This window comes from Haemaphysalis longicornis, unplaced genomic scaffold (assembly GCF_048455015.1).
Source record: "Haemaphysalis longicornis isolate Haplotype H1 unplaced genomic scaffold, Haemaphysalis longicornis Haplotype H1 scaffold_19, whole genome shotgun sequence".
NCBI classification, from domain to species: Eukaryota; Metazoa; Arthropoda; class Arachnida; order Ixodida; family Ixodidae; genus Haemaphysalis; species Haemaphysalis longicornis.
Genome location: NW_027526288.1, coordinates 6,054,075 through 6,071,468, shown reverse-complemented (window position 1 = coordinate 6,071,468; position 17,394 = coordinate 6,054,075). Strand labels below are relative to the sequence as shown.

General features: G+C 44.8%; 1 long non-coding RNA gene across 1 annotated transcript in view; it reads right to left on the bottom strand.

Moving 5' to 3' along the window:
- The window catches only part of LOC144166750 (uncharacterized), a 74,341-nt gene extending 63,856 nt beyond the window's left edge, over positions 1-10,485 (bottom strand). The window contains exon 1 of the long non-coding RNA XR_013321756.1: positions 10,351-10,485. This is a non-coding gene — a long non-coding RNA (uncharacterized LOC144166750). The remainder of the gene's footprint in view (positions 1-10,350) is intronic.
- Between the last annotated feature and the right edge of the window lie 6,909 nt (positions 10,486-17,394).

Genomic DNA, 17,394 nt, shown 5'->3' with positions numbered 1-17,394 from the left:
ACGACCGAGCCTTGTATTTTCGATGATATAGCCTCGCAGAGCTCCAATCCAAGTTTTCTGTGAAAACGGAATCCATTGGTTGGACATTGATTTGACCTCGACCTCGTTGATAATAGATTTGGTCGAATACATGCTCACTGTATTAAAGATTTATTTTTTTCGTCTGAATACTTCGGCTACGATTTCTTTTCTGTCTAACTCGCAACCCAGCTTCTCGAAAACGTCGGTCGTGATGAAGCTGCTCCGGCAGCCTCCTTCGAGAATTCTACCGTTTAACGCTCCAGTGGATTGTGACACGGTGGAGGTCAACGGTTAGAGGATCACACGGTTCTCTAGTGTCTGGACATCAGATGGATTGGTGTTGTGGTTCGACGCCCTCGCTAGCATCTGTCCTTGGTCTTCAAATAACATCTAAGAAGCATGTTGCCGCAAACAGTGCTGGCAGGGGATTTTTCTCCTGCATTTCCTGGCAAGATTCCCTGCGTCAAAGTAGGAAAGGAGTGCCCCTCTCGAGGAATACGCGCCTGCTTCGTCTCTAAAGTTATCAAGTCGAGGCGCAACAAGCTGCGTCGTGCGTGGATGAACAAAGATGCACTTCCTCGTCCCAGATGCAACACTGCGAAGGGACGCTACGGCGAAAAATGGCGTCGTGCATGCTGCTGATGTGAATACGTATCCCGTTACAAGTATTACTTCCAAGCAGTCAAGTTCTTGTTATAAGAAATTGGTGAGCTGCTCAAAGTTCCTGTCGCGGACGCTATTTCATTGCGCAGTATTATTTCGTGAAGGTTACAAAGGGTACCTGATTCCTGATGAAATCTTAACACCAATCGCTCGAAGCATAGAGCCGTTAATGGTAGGACTCGTCCCAAGAAATTTTAGGCTTGAGCAATAAACAAGACCCCGGTCACAGAGGCTTCTCAACCTTTTTACATCACGGGATGAACAATCGGCTTGAACTTGATGAGGGATTGCATGTAATCTGGAAGTGGCGCCTGATCTCCGAACCGCTGTTTGAAAAGCGCTATCCCGTTTCTGTAGCACTGGTGTGTCGGAGGTATTCCGGGTTGCGGAAGAGCCTTTTCCAGTTAAAAGGTTGACTAAACAATTAATTACTACGTTGGTACAAGTTCCAGGTTTGAGTGAATCGCAGTATCACACTGGTGCCGGAATCGGAGGCAGTTTCGCCGATTTGAATCAAATTTATTAACTCCAGCGTTGGTAGTTTTGTTCGCGTTTGTACGGTCCCGTAAGGCTTTTTACTTGCCTTATGATGCAAAGTGGAAGACGTACCACTGAAATGGACTTGGGACCTTAAACAAAACTCCGCCATAACTTGGACGACCTGGTCGTTTAATGTTGTGTTTTCCTATATTTCCACTGTGTCAGAGACTTCCGTCTAAATTTCCTCGTCTACATTACGAATACGGCGGAATAAAAATTCGACTGGTGCGAGAGAAACAGGTGTTCTCATCTCTGTGATAAGATTTCTATTTCGGAGGTGTTTTTCGAAGTTCTATATGATGATGTAAAGCTTCTCCCGCAGTGTTCTGCACCTATGGTAACTTCCTTTCAATACAGGTCATCGTGAGTCTGAGGAGTCTGGTCTGCCAGATCATGAGTCGTCGAATTTACGCAGCGGTCCTGCTGTTCGCCGTCTCCGACGTCAGTTACTGGGTTTCACCGCACCAAGTTCTGGGAATCTAAGTACGAAGGACAAAGGCCTTCGGGCCGAGAAAAGCGATCGTGTTGAACGGAAACTTTAACGGCGACTGTGAAAGGAATGATAAAGCATCTTCAGCGAGCCGACCATGTGGTTATTGGAAATGACAGTTATGATGTTATTTGTGCAGCTGCGATGATGATACGACGATGAGGAAGATATCATCGGTGCACCGCGTTGGTTATAGGACGACACGGATGATGTCATCGGTGCAGCGGCGATAATGAAAGGAAAGTTTCAACAAGCTGCGAACATTAAACGAGAAGTTGTGTTTGTATGTGCGTTTCTACAACATAATTGACATAACGGGCTGTCATGTTCAACATAGGCTTCATACTACACTTGACGTAAGCCGGACAAGCCCTGCGCCCTGATCTTCAGACCGAGAAAGGACACCTTAGAGGAACTGGCAGAACGCGGTACAGCTCACCGGGGCCATACCGTCACAGCAAAGAAACTGTTTGCTCACACAAGTGTCCAAGCAAACCAGTACATACATGTAAATAAGTTTTCCTGCTTGAAGCTTTTGTGATGGTGTTTCTACGCAAAGCATAACTTAGTGTCAAGGGAGCCTTAGTCATGTTAATATCTTGAGACCAAAATTTACGAACAAAATATCAAGGCTTTAGACGCATATTATAAGTCCTAAAAGTGTGACGTAAGCATATGTAGACCTTAAGTACTCTCGTTTGTGTATACATAAACACCCCTTTGTATTTACTTCAAAAGCGCGTTTCGGACAAATTTTGAATTGCAATAAAAAGGGCACAAATGGGCTGTGGGCAAGTAAATTTCTTTTCTTCGGAGAAAGTACCCACAAATGTGTCGCCAGTAAACAAATTTTCTGGAAATTAAGGTTGGTCGAAAATGACAGAAAGACTTCACCTCAATGATGAATGGCTTAAAGTAGTACCGCCTTTTATTTAGTATTTGCGTACAAAAAAAAAAGAACGCTAAGCGTCTATTGAAGTTGGTACAACGCGCGTATACCTAGGAACGCTTAATAATCTTTTTCCATGAGGAACGTCAGAAATCTTGCCGCTCAAATCCTTTGACAGTTGTTTTAGTGCTGCAAATCCAGGAATAAAATTTCGAGGCGAATTTAAGCTACACCATTGCTCTACCAGCAACTCGAATTGTGGTATGACAGCTAGCGGCTCTAGCGCTTCGAAAGCAGTTCAGCATTCACAGTCGAGTGGCGCCCGAGCTCTGAGCTGCTGAATGTTGTCTCCTAAGAATGTGAAATAGGCACACTGGTGTGTCAAGTCACGTTTAGGCGTAGCGTTACGTACTATAGTTTCGGGTTGTACGCTTCTGTCGACTGAAAACCTGGTAGCACCACTTAAGTGTAGTAGCACTTTTCCACCCTTAGCCGGGTTTCTGAAGGGTAACAATGGGGTCAGGTTGAAGAAGCACAATCGGTAACTGTACCTTGGAGGCTCAAAAGCGCCTCACAGAGCATTTCCTGGACTGCAGCCATTTGTTCGTTGATAGAATATAACGACCTTCTCAACTCTTCACAACACAAAGGAATTCCGTGGATTGTACAGTGAAGTGCAATAATTCAGAATAAAAAAGTGAGTAATCATGTCCTGGAGAAGTGGATGACCAGAGAAGCTGCTGGGATTAACATCATTCAGGAACAATGTACCATACAGTCTAAACCACTTATAACAATATCCAAGTGCCAAGGAAATCTCATCATTGTAACCGATGTTTTTTATATGCTGGTTGCTAAATAAAAAGATGGAGCAGAGCTCTATACCTTTTATTTGCAGGGAAGCAAGTTTGTACTGCAACATATTTGTGGAAAAGAAGCCATACTCGGTCAGCTTTGTTTGCTGCACATGAAGCTGGCGCACATCTTTTTCAAGAGCATCTATAGGTGCTTCCCCCAGCTGAGCGAAGGGTGCTTGGTGGAAACGAAGTCCCTGAGAGACTATCATGCGTTAGGCTTCGTGCGATTGTGGTACCCGAGTAGGCTGTGCAACCGCGTCCTCAGAGTTGTCACCGCCACCGCTGTTCGCAGCGCATATCCGCGTAACGATCGCCTCTTCAGTGAGACTCTCAGATGTTTCGAAAACATCGGCCCTGACGTCTGATCCGCGGAAAAACGTACGTAGTTGAAGAGGCACCAAGTTAAATTCAGAGCAGCAGGCACGGGGACGGGGCCAAAGCGGTGGCAGCGGGAGGGGTGTTTAGAAGAAGAACTGTTCCCCTCCACCTCTCGTTTCCTCGTAAGTTGAGCAGTTGACTTGTTTTCTGAGGAGTGGACGGGTTGGAGGCGCATCGCGGCGCATGGCGTCGGCCTGGCTGGCGTGGAGAGACGGCGGCAGCTCGTATTTTCGGTGCTTGCTGTAACCCGATTCAATCGTTATATCCGATATCACGGCACTAGAGAATTGTAATAAGCGGTTTATTTTCCATTGGAAAGCATACAAAAGCGGACGATGCCGTAGCTGTTCATCGTTATATCCGATATATTGTTATAAACGGTACCGTTATAAGTGGACTCGACTGTATACCAATTAAAACATTAGTCAGCACGTAAGATTCCCTACAAATGACATAAAGCTAGGTTGCCCACGGCCTTGAAGCTTACCCAGACTGGTAGACCGAGGCTGTCGCGACCAAACTACTCTAAAATTGACGAGATATTTGTTCTACATCTTGTGTCTCTTATTCCCTTTTCTTGTAGCGCAAGCTGGATCTTCCCTGGTAGGCGGTGTTCCCGTGATCAGCGGCTGACTGTACGCAAAATTGGATGGATGTTTCCCCACCGGCTGATCAGGACCATCCAGCTCTCTAGTGAACACGGGTTCATGGCGTCGGTTCGGAACGTTTGCTTATAGAGAACTAGAAAAGGATTACTATTCTTTCTAGCGTGAGATATTGCCGGGGTTTCCTCTCACAAGGCGTCCTTGTTCAGTGGCGGCACGTACATGAGCGTATTCCGTTCATTTTCCGCTTTGGTTGTTTCTATTGCGTTAGCAGTCAATAGGCAATGTTTTGGCGTGATAGCAGAACAGACAACCGAAGAGATCGGGCGGACAGGAGTGACGACAAGCCCATCCGGCGGAAAAACTAGCTGCGGTGTCGTTGATTACTAGCCTTGCCGGCCTAGTTACTCAGCAACGTGTGGGTTCGAGCTAGTTGGTAATTCATTATAGCAATTTCACCCGCACAAATTGAGACAAGAGATCAACCGTACAGAGCAAAGCAATCTGTCCTGTTCGTCCCCTGTGTGAATTTTTGCGCTTGAAATTGCTCTAATAGTTACTCGACTAACGTCAGGATGATGTGGTGGTGGCTCGAGCACGGTTTTCGCGTCTCGGCTTAGTTGGCACGGCGCGTGGGCTCCGCTCGCAGTCGGATTGCGGCAAACGCCGAGTTGCGGGCTCTTGGAATGAGAACAGCCCTAGCTGAACACAAAAAGCCGAAACTCGAACGCAAACAGAAACTCGAATAGCTCAAAAGGCTTATATAACATGGATAAGGCATTTTTGGGACTTGTAAATCGTCGTTGCGGAAAACCTCAAAATATACATTTATAGGCACATAAGGATTCATTAAAACGTACCAATTACCTTAGTTCATGATTTTAATATAGATGGGCCTGGTAGGGGTCTCGGAAAAATCAGGCATTTTGTCCAAAGTTTGGTTCTCTATTTATGTCTGTAAAATACCGAACCATTGGTCTTACTAGTTATGAACAGAAATTGGAAAGGTGTTTTTAAAACGAACAAATTCAGCTCCACAAAACAAGAAGAAACAACGCTTCACCCGTGCCGCAGGTTGCAGAAGCACTGCTGGTATTGCCCATGTGACCAAAGAAAAACCCATGATCAATCGCGCCACCAGTATTTCACGTGCGCATAGATGCGGTTGAACGGTGTCAACTAAGACGCACTTGTTCAACGTGTTTCCTGAGGACTGGTAGCCACCAGTTTGCAGATTTGCTGAGGTCTTCGTAAAAGTGAATGTTAGAAACCGAAATTCAGTTGTCGAGGCTTTTGTCGCAACCATGAATCACATTTCTTGTGTGTTCTGAACAAAGCAGAGGGCGAAAAATCTTTTTTTCCGTTTGCGCTGTTGGCAGACTGTTGTACAGGGTGGCGATCTAGTGCCACTTCCACACATCAGACTTGCGTAACGCACGCAGAATGTGTTTGCCCCGTTTTTTTTTTGGTTGCCTGCGGGAACATAACCGGGATCACTGCGGGTTGCGTGGAAGCTTTCTTGGTAGCGAAGCCGTGGTTGCGTGGAAGCCGTGGTAGCGAAGGGCAGCGAGCCACGTCGCCGAGGGCCACCTAGTGGTGTTATAGGGCACCCACGTGGGAGAAATACCCCAGCATCAACAGCATCCCCGGGAAATTGGGACAGGATGCGAAAGCATATGTGCTTAAAATGAAGAAATATTGCTCTCAATCACAACCAGGCAGATGTGTAGCTGCAGGTCCTTGTGAAAATCTTCTCTGCACTACGAGCGACGAACTGCGTGACGCCTATGAATAGTTTGCGCAGTGAATTACATTGCACAATAGATATTATTTTTCTGATACTTTCCAGAATTACAAACATGGCGTATTTTTTTATTTCTAAGATGTGAAGTGTATTGCAACAATAAATACTGCGCCCGTAAATGAAATACGACGATGAAGTGAAAGTGCGTTAACCCCGTATATTCCGAAACAATAACATGTTAGGGCGATGTTAAACTTGCGTTCTTTTTTTAACAATTGTGATATTTTTTCCCGATATCTCATTTCTTCTGAATAGCAGAGGAAGAGAACAGGCTCATGCTTGTAAAATATCCCAAGTTGCAATGTTCCAACGAGTTAAGATGAGTTCAGGATTCCGTTAAGATGTTTTTTTGAAACACTTTTAGACTTCAGCTCACTTCAAAATAATGAAAACGAATTACATGTGTTGTGGCTTTATCAACGATAAAATGATAACTGTAGACAGACGTTACCGCTTGGTTTGAATTTGAGAAAATGACCAGAAAGTAGATACCATGTTCATCTTTGGCGCAATAGCAGAATGTTAAAAATTGGTAATTAGTTGCGAACTTGTTTTTTATTTTTCAGTCCGTTTTGCCACCAATGAATGAGGTGGTCTGAGATCGCCCACCTCATTCATTCTGTTTCCTAGGACTCGAAAGGAAATACTGAGAGTAATAGGCCGCCAAAAAGTGACATGTGCTGGCATTGATGATATTCATTCCCGACATATAAAAACTCACCATACATAAAAAATACATTTTTTTTAAATATAAGTATATTGTTCAGAATAGATGTTTTTTTCGCATGAACTAACGCAGGCTAAAACATTTCTCGTACATAAATTCGGAGATAATTACGGATTAACTACCACCTAATTTACATTGTACTTTTTTCAGCAAATTAACTAAAAACGTGGTATGAATGTGACTGAAAAACTATCTTAACCCATTTAATATACTAGCTCTTTGTCAATTTGGCCTGAGTTCGATTTACTTTAGTGACCTTGAACTTATTTCACTTCACCACTAACGCGAAAACATTCTAAACAGGTGTTGTTCGCGGGGGAGCGTTTTTACTGACCTAACAAAAGCTTCCGACACGCTAAAAATATGATATTCCCTTTATAATCTTGTAGCGCTTGGCATAACTGAACGATCATTATTATTATTGCGAAGCTAAAACCGTAACACTAATCAGAGGGTAGTAATTTTAATGTATACTCCAGATCCGAAACAACACTGGCGTACCTCAAGGCTCTATTTTGGGGCCCCTTTTGTTGTTACTCGGTAGTGTTGATATGCCAAAATGCATCTCTTCATTTAGTTGCGTATTTTACAAATATGACTCCACAATTGTAAATTCTGATCGCAGTATTACGTCTTTTAACTCTAAAATTTAATTGTGACCCGTCAAACTTGCTTGTGAGTGCATTAATTATATCTTACAAATTAACACGTCTAAGGCGACATTCGTCGTCTTCTGCTCGCACCTAAATTCCTTACCATCAATTTCTCCGGTTGAAATTGGTTGTAACATCCCTTAACGCGACTGCTCAAAATTCCTAAACGCTTAACTTGATGGTACCATGAAAAGTCATGGACACGTTGTATATACCCTAAGCCCTCGTTATTGCTTTATTCGAAATTTGTTCTGTTCCCAACCCAAACGCATGAATTTGAGGCCGCATTACTCGAATTGCGTGAACAGACTGACCCACTTAGAGCGAAGTGGTGACCGGAGGCGTCGCCGAGCGGCGGCGACTCAGCGGCGAGTCGGGCTGTCATCATAGCGGGTCAACGCAAGCTGGTGTTTCCCCGGCGATATTCCCTAGGCCCTCATGCTTGATTCGCGCTATCCGACTCTAAACAAACGACCCAAATCCGTGGTTCTGGTCATTGAATTTGTTCCTAAACATTGGTCAATGGCGTGGACGCGACGTTGTGCGAACACCGACACTCGAACCATAGAAGTAACAGTGCCATCGACAACGTGGAGCCGAAAAACTCTTGTTTTGCGAGCTTCAAGGCGGCACACATCGCAAAAAAATTGCCCAGTGACGCCAAGTATTGGGAAGCGCTTTACCTAATTAACATTTGTCACAGCTACGGAAAGATCGACAACCCCAAGCAAGTCGCTTTACTGCAACCCACAGATTAGGGAATCATTGAAACCACCCGGAAGCTGTAGCGCAAAGTTCTTTTGCAGCGCATGCTCACAGCGTATGACGCCAGCAAGAGGTACAATATTGATTTGCTCGGTGCGATCCATTTTTATCAACTTTTCATGGAAGGAACTCGCACCTTTAAAGGTCGCCAACTGCTTTGCGCACGCCGGCTTCTTCTGCACTGTTCTCAGTGACCCTGGCGATGACCGTACTTGCAGCGATCTATACGAGGCTGTTCATGAAATTGCTGGCCAAGAGGTAGAAGGTGAATTCGAGAGGTTTGCGTTGGCGGACGCTGCGGCTCCCATGGTCGCACTAGCGACGGAAGTGGGGATAAACGACACTGTTGTCGGTGCCCCAATGAAGAGGAAAAGCCAGCGGACGAAGAACCACGTAAAGTTGCACCTATGGTACAGATGCGGGAGTGCCGTCGCCTGCTGCGAAATAACATTTGAATGCAGGGGGGTGGTGACCACAGCCTTGTGCAATGCTTGGTCAAATGGAGCAGGGGCTGCTCGCGCCCGGCAAGGACCTGAAACAGCTAAATCCCCGCGCCATTTTTACCTGAATAAAAATTTTGCTTCACTCAACAGATTGTATTTTGATTCCTCGAAGTTGTGGCGCAATTAAAGATAAATTGCTTGAGCTTTTTAGGGGGGTCGCTTATTAAGTAATTCCGCTTACAACGAAAATTTTCTCCGTCTCGCTGACTTTATTATAACGAAGGATTACTGTGTTAGGAAAAAAATGGTGTATAAAACGAAATACGAAAAAATAACGCTTTCATTTCAGTCCTGGAACCGTAAGATCATCGAATTTGTCTTTTATTCATCTGCACATTTATAACTGCATAATGTTATGGTGTAAGACTTGCACAACTCGCCATAATTGGATCTACAAAATGAAGCACCAAGCACTAACAATTGCCACGTTAAGCTCATTTTGCAACATTATGAAGATGTTTGGATTTTAATGGCGTGAGGCCAACCGGCGTAAAGAGCGCCAAAAAGAGTGGTCAGCCCAAGAGATAGAAAGGTGAATACTTCAACCGGATAACAAAAACAAGTGAAATCAATCGATTACAGTGGAGATGGCTGGTATAAAAAGCCAGGTTATGATCGTCATCAGGTTAGAGTAACTACGGAGACTAATTGTTATATTATCCAGTCATTACATTTGACGAAAGTTATTGTGTGCAGCTAACAATTGTGTGCATGTCACAGCGTATTTATAAATGAGCTGTCCCTCTTTCAAAGTACACGCGAAATTATTGAAACAATCTGTGCATACGCTGCAGAACGAAGCCAGAGGCATGGGCGAAAGGCCTGAACATCCTTCAGACTTGAAATTTAGTATTATTTAGAATCCAAATACATTCACCGAAGAAAATGCGGGGATTATATAGGTTTTGGTTACAATAAAGTCATTTTGGACACAATCATTACGGAAACATTGCGTGAATATTATACTTGAAAAACCGCGAAAAACTTGGTCGTAAAGTAGAACTTCGGAAGTAAAACACAAATTCCAGTGCAAAGCGAATTATCGATGAACTCAACGCAATATCATCGATCATGCCTCACAAGATAGTATAGGGACAGGTTTGTATATGCGTTGATTAGTAGCCAGGCAGGCTGTAACAAGTCACCAATTGTACAGAGAAGAAGCCAAAACGAGATTGAGACGAATGATTGTCGTTTATAATTCAGATGCGAACCCCTCACCTACTTAGAACCCAATGTATTGGTAATTTGCACTCAAACTGCATTGTTTCATTAATAGATAACAATATGCAATATATCTGCTGTCATGATTGAGCGTAGCGTTTGTTAAAATATTTTATGATTATGGATTTATTGAAAGTATCAATAATTTAGAATAGCAACAATGCCATCATATTTGCCTTAAGTGGAACCTATCGACGAAATGAACACTTAAAGCACGGGAATACAACTTACCTAGCACAATGAAGCAAAAAGAAATCATTTTCTTAAATGAGAGCTTTGGATAAATATTAATTTCAGGACGAAGAGTTTCCTTAAAAGTACACAAGAAGCTGCTGACTTGAGTTATATTTCCAACGTTCTAGAAGAAGGGCGACTGCGTGTTTATATGAGTTTGAAAATAGCCTCTGCATTACTTTTGAAAGTTCGTCGTGAAGGATTCGGACGTCAAGCAAAATTTCGATATTATTTTATGAAAAAATAAGTGAAACGACCCCTATTTTGACGTAGACTGCTGTCGGACAGGAAAAGCATAAACAACCCTCTACGCACGTCAAAAAAGGATGTAGAAATATTTTCGTGATGATATTATAGTGTATTCGTATATTAGCCAAAAACTAAACAGAATTCTCTCAAAGTTATTGACTCCAACAGCTTCGCATCTTCAGTTATTAGGTGTTAGCGGTCGTTATTTTCTGGATGAGCATCTGCTCTGCTGTTTCATGCAAGATAGTTGACATAGAGCCCACGTCAAACTGGGAGGTCAGTGTTCTTTTTGAATGGCCAACAAACCCACACGCCCGTATTAAGTAATAGTTTTGCTCACAAGTTTTCACTTAATGTGTTTAAAGCAGCGGCATCCGAAGAAATTGAGAATATTACGTTAGTCATATACGCCATCGCTTATATATTTGCGTTATTATAAGGCGTTTCTAGTGTATAGTACCCCTGCTACGCAATTGGTTATCCGGTAGGATATGCAATTTTGTTTAGAAATATTTGCAGCGAAGCTGTTGAAGCTTGAGTTCTATCCCTGCCTAACGTCGCCGAAAACGTGGTGCAGAAAAGCGTAGAGGATGTAAATGTTAGGCCAGGAAGTGAGAGGGGAAAAGTGGTGATGATGCAAGGAGTCGATGAGCGCGTGTGGGGAGTGGGCACTTCAATAAAAAAGCGCTTCTCGCGGTGGGAATCGAAACCAGCGTCCGCAAAACTGCGCTATGGCTGCATTCGGGGCGCTAAGCATTTACTTTGGATTCGTAGTGCGGGCGTTGGCTTTAGACATTGACTGGCTTTTAGTGGACTCTGGTTGTGGACTGTGGCAGTTGGAATTTTAGACGGTGGTAAATTGTGGACTTTGAATTGACTCAGTTTGCATGGAGAAAGCTTCGCTACTAACCATCTTTTAAGAAATGGGTAGTTAAAGCTGGTGAACAACACGAGCAGCGCTGTGTCCTCAGTCTCGGTATCTCAAATGGGGAGGTGGCCGAATGTTTTGATAAATGACATAAATAATTTGAGCCTCTTGGCTAAATATACGGAATCCCACGTACAAGGTTTCTTTTTAAGGTAAATACAATATTACAGTCTAATAAAAAGATTTATCCTCTGGATTTAGCCACAGTATTTCAACCTGAATCTACGAGATGCTCTTGAGTTTTGTTCAATATTACCAAAACAGCAAGTTCAGTATTGCTTACCTGAGCCCCGTTTGTAAACAGGTAAATTTATTGAGTAATAAGTATAAGTTGTCTGCACACATATAGTGTACATTACTCGAAAACCTTATTTATTCCTTTGTCTATTTATTTACAATACTGCCTCGCTCATTCCAGAGAATAGCAGCAAAATAAAACCGATGAATATAAAACTTATGAAAATAAAACCGATAAAACATGATTACGTAACATGGGCCTTAGTGCAGTAATAAAAAATTGGGCCCGTCTCCCCGCGAGGGGGACGCGAGTAAATGCGTCGCATAGGGGGTGGGTGTATTGCGTTAACGTTTAGTGTTTGGGTAGTTGGTGGTAGTGAATGCGTTGTATCAGCAGCTTCTTGACGTAGCTTGAATGAGTCAAGGATATAAGGCGCGTTCGTAGCCTGCCATTCTGTGTCGGCTTTGTGGCGCAGTGGGTAGAGAACCATGTACATTGCGTTCCGCCCGCAGGGTCGAGGGATCAAAACCAGGTGCCGGATAGTATTTTTTTTATATAGTGTAGGGGGAGGGGTGCGGACAACGACTACGGACGTCAACGCGGGTGACATCGTGAGTTACTGAAATGCTCTGCATTTAAAATTTTCGAACGGACCTCCAAGTTCCCGCATTGCTGAACTCGATATAAGTAAGAAAGGTTCGTCTTCTGGTTTTAGAACTACAATTCAAAATATTATTAACTTTCTAAAAACAGATCAGTTTTCTCATATGAAACTCACGAATAACATTTTTAACTACAACAGTTAACCCTGAATGTGACGAAGTTGACAAAAGTTCGCAATGTTTTGTTACATGGAGGTTTCGAGTAAAGGTTCGCAGGAATGAAGCAGAAGGAAGCCAAAATGCCAGACATCAGTGAAGGTAAACGTACCCTTTATGAACCTATTTCACACCTAAAAACTGCGTTAGTTTCGCCTTCTGTTTTTGCCGCGTTTGCATAGGCGCTGCGCAGGACTCGAAAGAAGCATGGTAACTTACCCCCGCAGTAACAAACTTCAGTATCACTTAAGCCTTTTCACACTTTTTCGCACCTTGCCGCCTTTAAACAACTACACTTATGCTGAAATAGTGCCTTTTTGCAAACTTGATACTCTTTACCGCACTCAACATTATTGAGAGGGTGCTAGCTGCGATGCTGTAGGAGGCGGCGACATTCTTCTTTCTCGCCGTCGGAGACGGCATTTGAACTTGTTCACTTGTCTTGAAAAGACACAGCACTTCGTTTTCTGGCCGTAGAACTGATCATCGACGAACCTATGCGACAGATACGAGTGAAGGCGCGCGACTACTCCATTTCTACGGCCGATGTTTGAGTAAAAGTGGCAAAAAAAAAAATGACCAATGAGCCTGAAGACTTCGTTACTTCAAGGTTCACTACCGCGACGTTTCGTTACATAGACGTCGCAAACACTTGGGCTTCAAGGGGGTTTGGCAGTGGGGAATTGAAAAACTTTGTTAAATTCAGGAATTCGTTACATGGAGGTTCGTTACATTCAGGTTTAACTGTAAAAGCAGATATAAACTAAACTGCACAAATCCCTTTAAGAGTTTCTCATCTTGCATTCGGCCATTCTCACAGGTATAACTAGCTCATAATTGGGAGAGCGGACTTACAACTATATTAGTGCTTTTCTATACGACAGAACGCTTATTTTGCACCTGGGTCCCTTTAAAACGCCTCCGATCAGATTGGGAAGCATCGGTACTCGAGAGGGCTTGGTGATATCACCCTTTATTTCAATGTCGCGATGAAGGACCTTCCATCTTTACTATGGACGCTGCCGGACCTCCAACGCTCCTATTACGCACATGGCTTCACTCTTTGAGTTATCAAGGGAGCGGAGGGCAAAATTATGGACACCCTTCAAATGGTTCACCAAATGCTTGAAACATACATATCTAGCCGCTGGCTCTCCTGCTCCCCACAAAAGTCCGAGCTTTTCCTCTTTTGACCCGATACATCACCCCCCCCCCCCAAAGTCTCAATTACCACCCAATCAAGCAACATCATACCTACCGCCGACACCATCAGCGTCCTTGGCCTGCTGCTTCAAAGCCCGGCAGACAACCTGTGCAATGTCCGAGACCTCTAACGTAGCGTATACCGAAATTTCAAACTAATATCACGAATAGCCTCGAAGCTTACGGGTGTGAAGCAGGGCAACCACATTCGACTCATACCAGCCTTTGCCCTGTCCCGGATAGCATACTCAGCCCGCTTTTTGACCATAAAACTCAGCGAAGGAATTGAAATTGACGGCATGATAGGTGAATGTTTCAAGGTAGCCTTCGGACTCCCTCCAAAAACGTCCAACGACGGCCTCCCGAGATGGTAGAGGCGCAACACACCGCCCAGTTAGAAAGACTGACTAAAAGTCACGAGTGTCTGCACTTGCTTACTTCGTTAAGCATTTCACCACCCACCTCCAACTACTGGCAATTGATAGACACCCCATTCCATTCACCAGATGCTTCGAATCAAACCTCTTTCTCGACACACGCTTCCCGTGCATAATGAGGATCGCAGATTGGCTCTTGAAACGGCCTACCCTCCAGGATCCGGCACTCTGTACACAGATTAAACAAGCTACCTTATGAGAGCGGCTGCTGTAGCCATGGTGGTCGACACGACACAAGCCCTGCTTGCTTTCGCCTCCCTACGACTCCCTACGTACGACATCCCCCGCAGCGGGAGAAGACAGCGCCATCGCGTTAGCTATGACCCCAGTTTCTACTTTAAAACAACTATTATCAGTAAATTTAATTATTTCGTTCTAAATTTTCTATGCGCAAGAGTTTTCTAAGAAGCTTTATCTCTCCTTTTGAAGGCACAGAACAACCGATCCAGCTCTTTCATTCTCGTCATTCTCGTCTCGTCTTTTATTCCCGCCCATACCGCGCTACCTGGAAGCTCAGCGGCCGACGAAGCAGCTCGAGCTTTGGTCTTCCGATGACTCGAAGGTGCCGCCAATGATAGCAAGATATTCACTCTATGGGACAGGCTGCACCCATACCGTGACATCATCTCCAATTACCGTTTGGCGCGTAACATGTTTCCCCCTCACCAACCCTATCTATTCCGATCCTCGCCCGTCATCTATCGGAAGCTCCAGAGTGGCTCCTCCCCCATCCAGGCCATCATGTCTACGATAATTACTGAAATTTACACAGACGCAAGCCCATATTGTTCTGCCACTCAGGTATCGCTATCCCACATCATATGGGCCTGTGATAGCATTCCGCCATCTAGGCACCGATCTTACCCCATTTTTCTTACCATCACCAGCGTGTAGCGCTGGGAGGCCGACCTGCATCATCGAAACTCCGAAGTCCAAGAAGACCTTGCTCGCTCGGCCGACGGCACCGGACTCCTGCCCACAAGGGGCCCTGCTGCCCAACGTATGAAGGCGATAATGTCGCCGGCCTGATCGCCCCGGCTGTGGCCAAAGAAGTTTTTCTGTCTGTCAAGAAAGGTAAACTAAGGGCAATATCGATACCGTGCAACGCGAAATTGAGAAGGGACTGATTGTGCCTATTATATAATGTCCGCCAGAGCTTATAAATAACTTTATTTATGGTATATGGATTCGCGTGATTCTGACCAGCCAGATTGATGCTCTAGCTAATTTTATGCTGCCGCTTTCCGAGATGGCTACAACTGAGGGACGTTTTATTTCGATCGCTATGTTTCAAACGTACTTTTCACCCCGCAAAAGCCCTGTTCAAATACCTCAAAAACATAGTATAGGACCATGACTGCCTAAGTACCTCAATTATATGGGAAAATAATCGAATTATAACCATAATCCGTAAGGTGGCGGTAGGAAAGAAACGACAGCTTTAAAACTTTCGTGGACATAACAGTTATTTAGGTGTCCACGAATTGCTTCAAGGTGCCTGACGGAAGTTTTTCCAATACGTGGGCGTTCCCATTTTCGGGAAAGGGATGTCCTAGTAATCACTTCCTTTGTGAATTTTGTTCAAGCGACGAGTACTAGTGGAGTTATTGGAAATCAAAAAATCGCATTTTCGCCCGCGCCGCGATTTGCCCTCGTTTTGTCCACCTCTTCCCACCACGCGAGCGTGACTGCCCATGATGCTTCGCTTCTCAGTGACGTCTGCAAGAGCATCCGGTGGCGCGCGCCGTCTGCTGCTCCAATGTTGTGCCCCTCAACGTAGCTTACGGACGGGGCCATCTGGCTTTCTCCGTTCAGTTTGGGCCGTTTTTTTATCATTTTGCCTATGAATCCTGCACTCCGCTCACGGCTGGAAAAGCTGATGGAAGGATTGGGGCGGGACTTTCACGGTTCCCCACCCCGCCGACAGATCACACAAAAAGAGAACGACCCTGTTTCCGTGCGTTCGCGGCGACATGTCTTGGTACATGTCATGGTACATGAGCGGACATGTCTTGGTCAGTTTGTAAGCTCCGGCTACTGTACAATATTTTTGTTAGAAAGGTATGCAATTTATAAGTTTGTTTTTATAGATGAGAGAATGGGGTGGTACAGAGACAGTGGCCACATGCGAATCGAGGCGCGGTTCTGATTGAGTAAAGGTGGGCCTAGTGCGTGGGACAATGGGCATGCCATGAGGCAGTGAATTAGGACGAGGTTGTCATGAGCAACCCTCAGAGAAGTTACGTGCCATACAAAAAGGCATAAAGTGTGTCAAAATTTAGATTAAGCGGGAGACGAGGAGAAGAGGAAGGAGGAGGCACGCGTTGTGAGAAGTTGGCCTAGTCGTGGCGAGGCCTGAGAACGAGCTCTAGGATATGGCACTCGAGCGGGCCCCAGCTTCATCAAACCCAGGGGGTGCCGGAAGAAGCCTCCAGCCTCCAGATACGATTTCCTGGCGACGATCCTGGAGGGAGGCAACGCACCTTGGTAACAATCCGTGGCAATAAACCGCAGCAACGCACCACCGGTGGTTCTGTACACGTCATCCAACTAGGCGGCCGGGCTGGAACGCTAGAGCCTCGCACCCGCAACACTTCCTTGATGTACAAGGCTACGCACCCTGGGCTTGTGGCGACCCCGGTTGCAACCGCTACTGCGCAGATCTGCATGACCTGATTCCTTTCTGCATTCCTACTAAGACCACCACTCATCCAGTGACGACATCTAACGTGAGAGGTAACGATCTTTAATACTTCTATCCGTGAACTGGAACGGTAAATACTTGTTAGCATAGCATACTATTATTTGTCTTGTCTGGTTATGTATATAACATTTGCATAAATAAAATGTTGAACGTGGATCCTGCACGCTGGGTACAGGTGAGCTTTGGCGAACCTGCCAGGATCGCCAAACTTGTCCCTGTGAATTCAACTAGGTGGACAATGGTTTCAGAAAAACTGTTAGTTCTTATTAAGGCGCTAGGATTGACTAAGGAAGAGGCGTTGGCTCTCTACGAAAGGTCAGCTTAGGAGGGATAGAAAAAATTCGACCGAGAGCAGGAAAAGCTGGGACCGAGCAAAAGATATTGGAACTAAAGTGCAGCTTGGGGAACGCTCTTCGCAAGGGACGACAATAGAGACAAGCAAGATATCAGCTTCCGTGTTACCC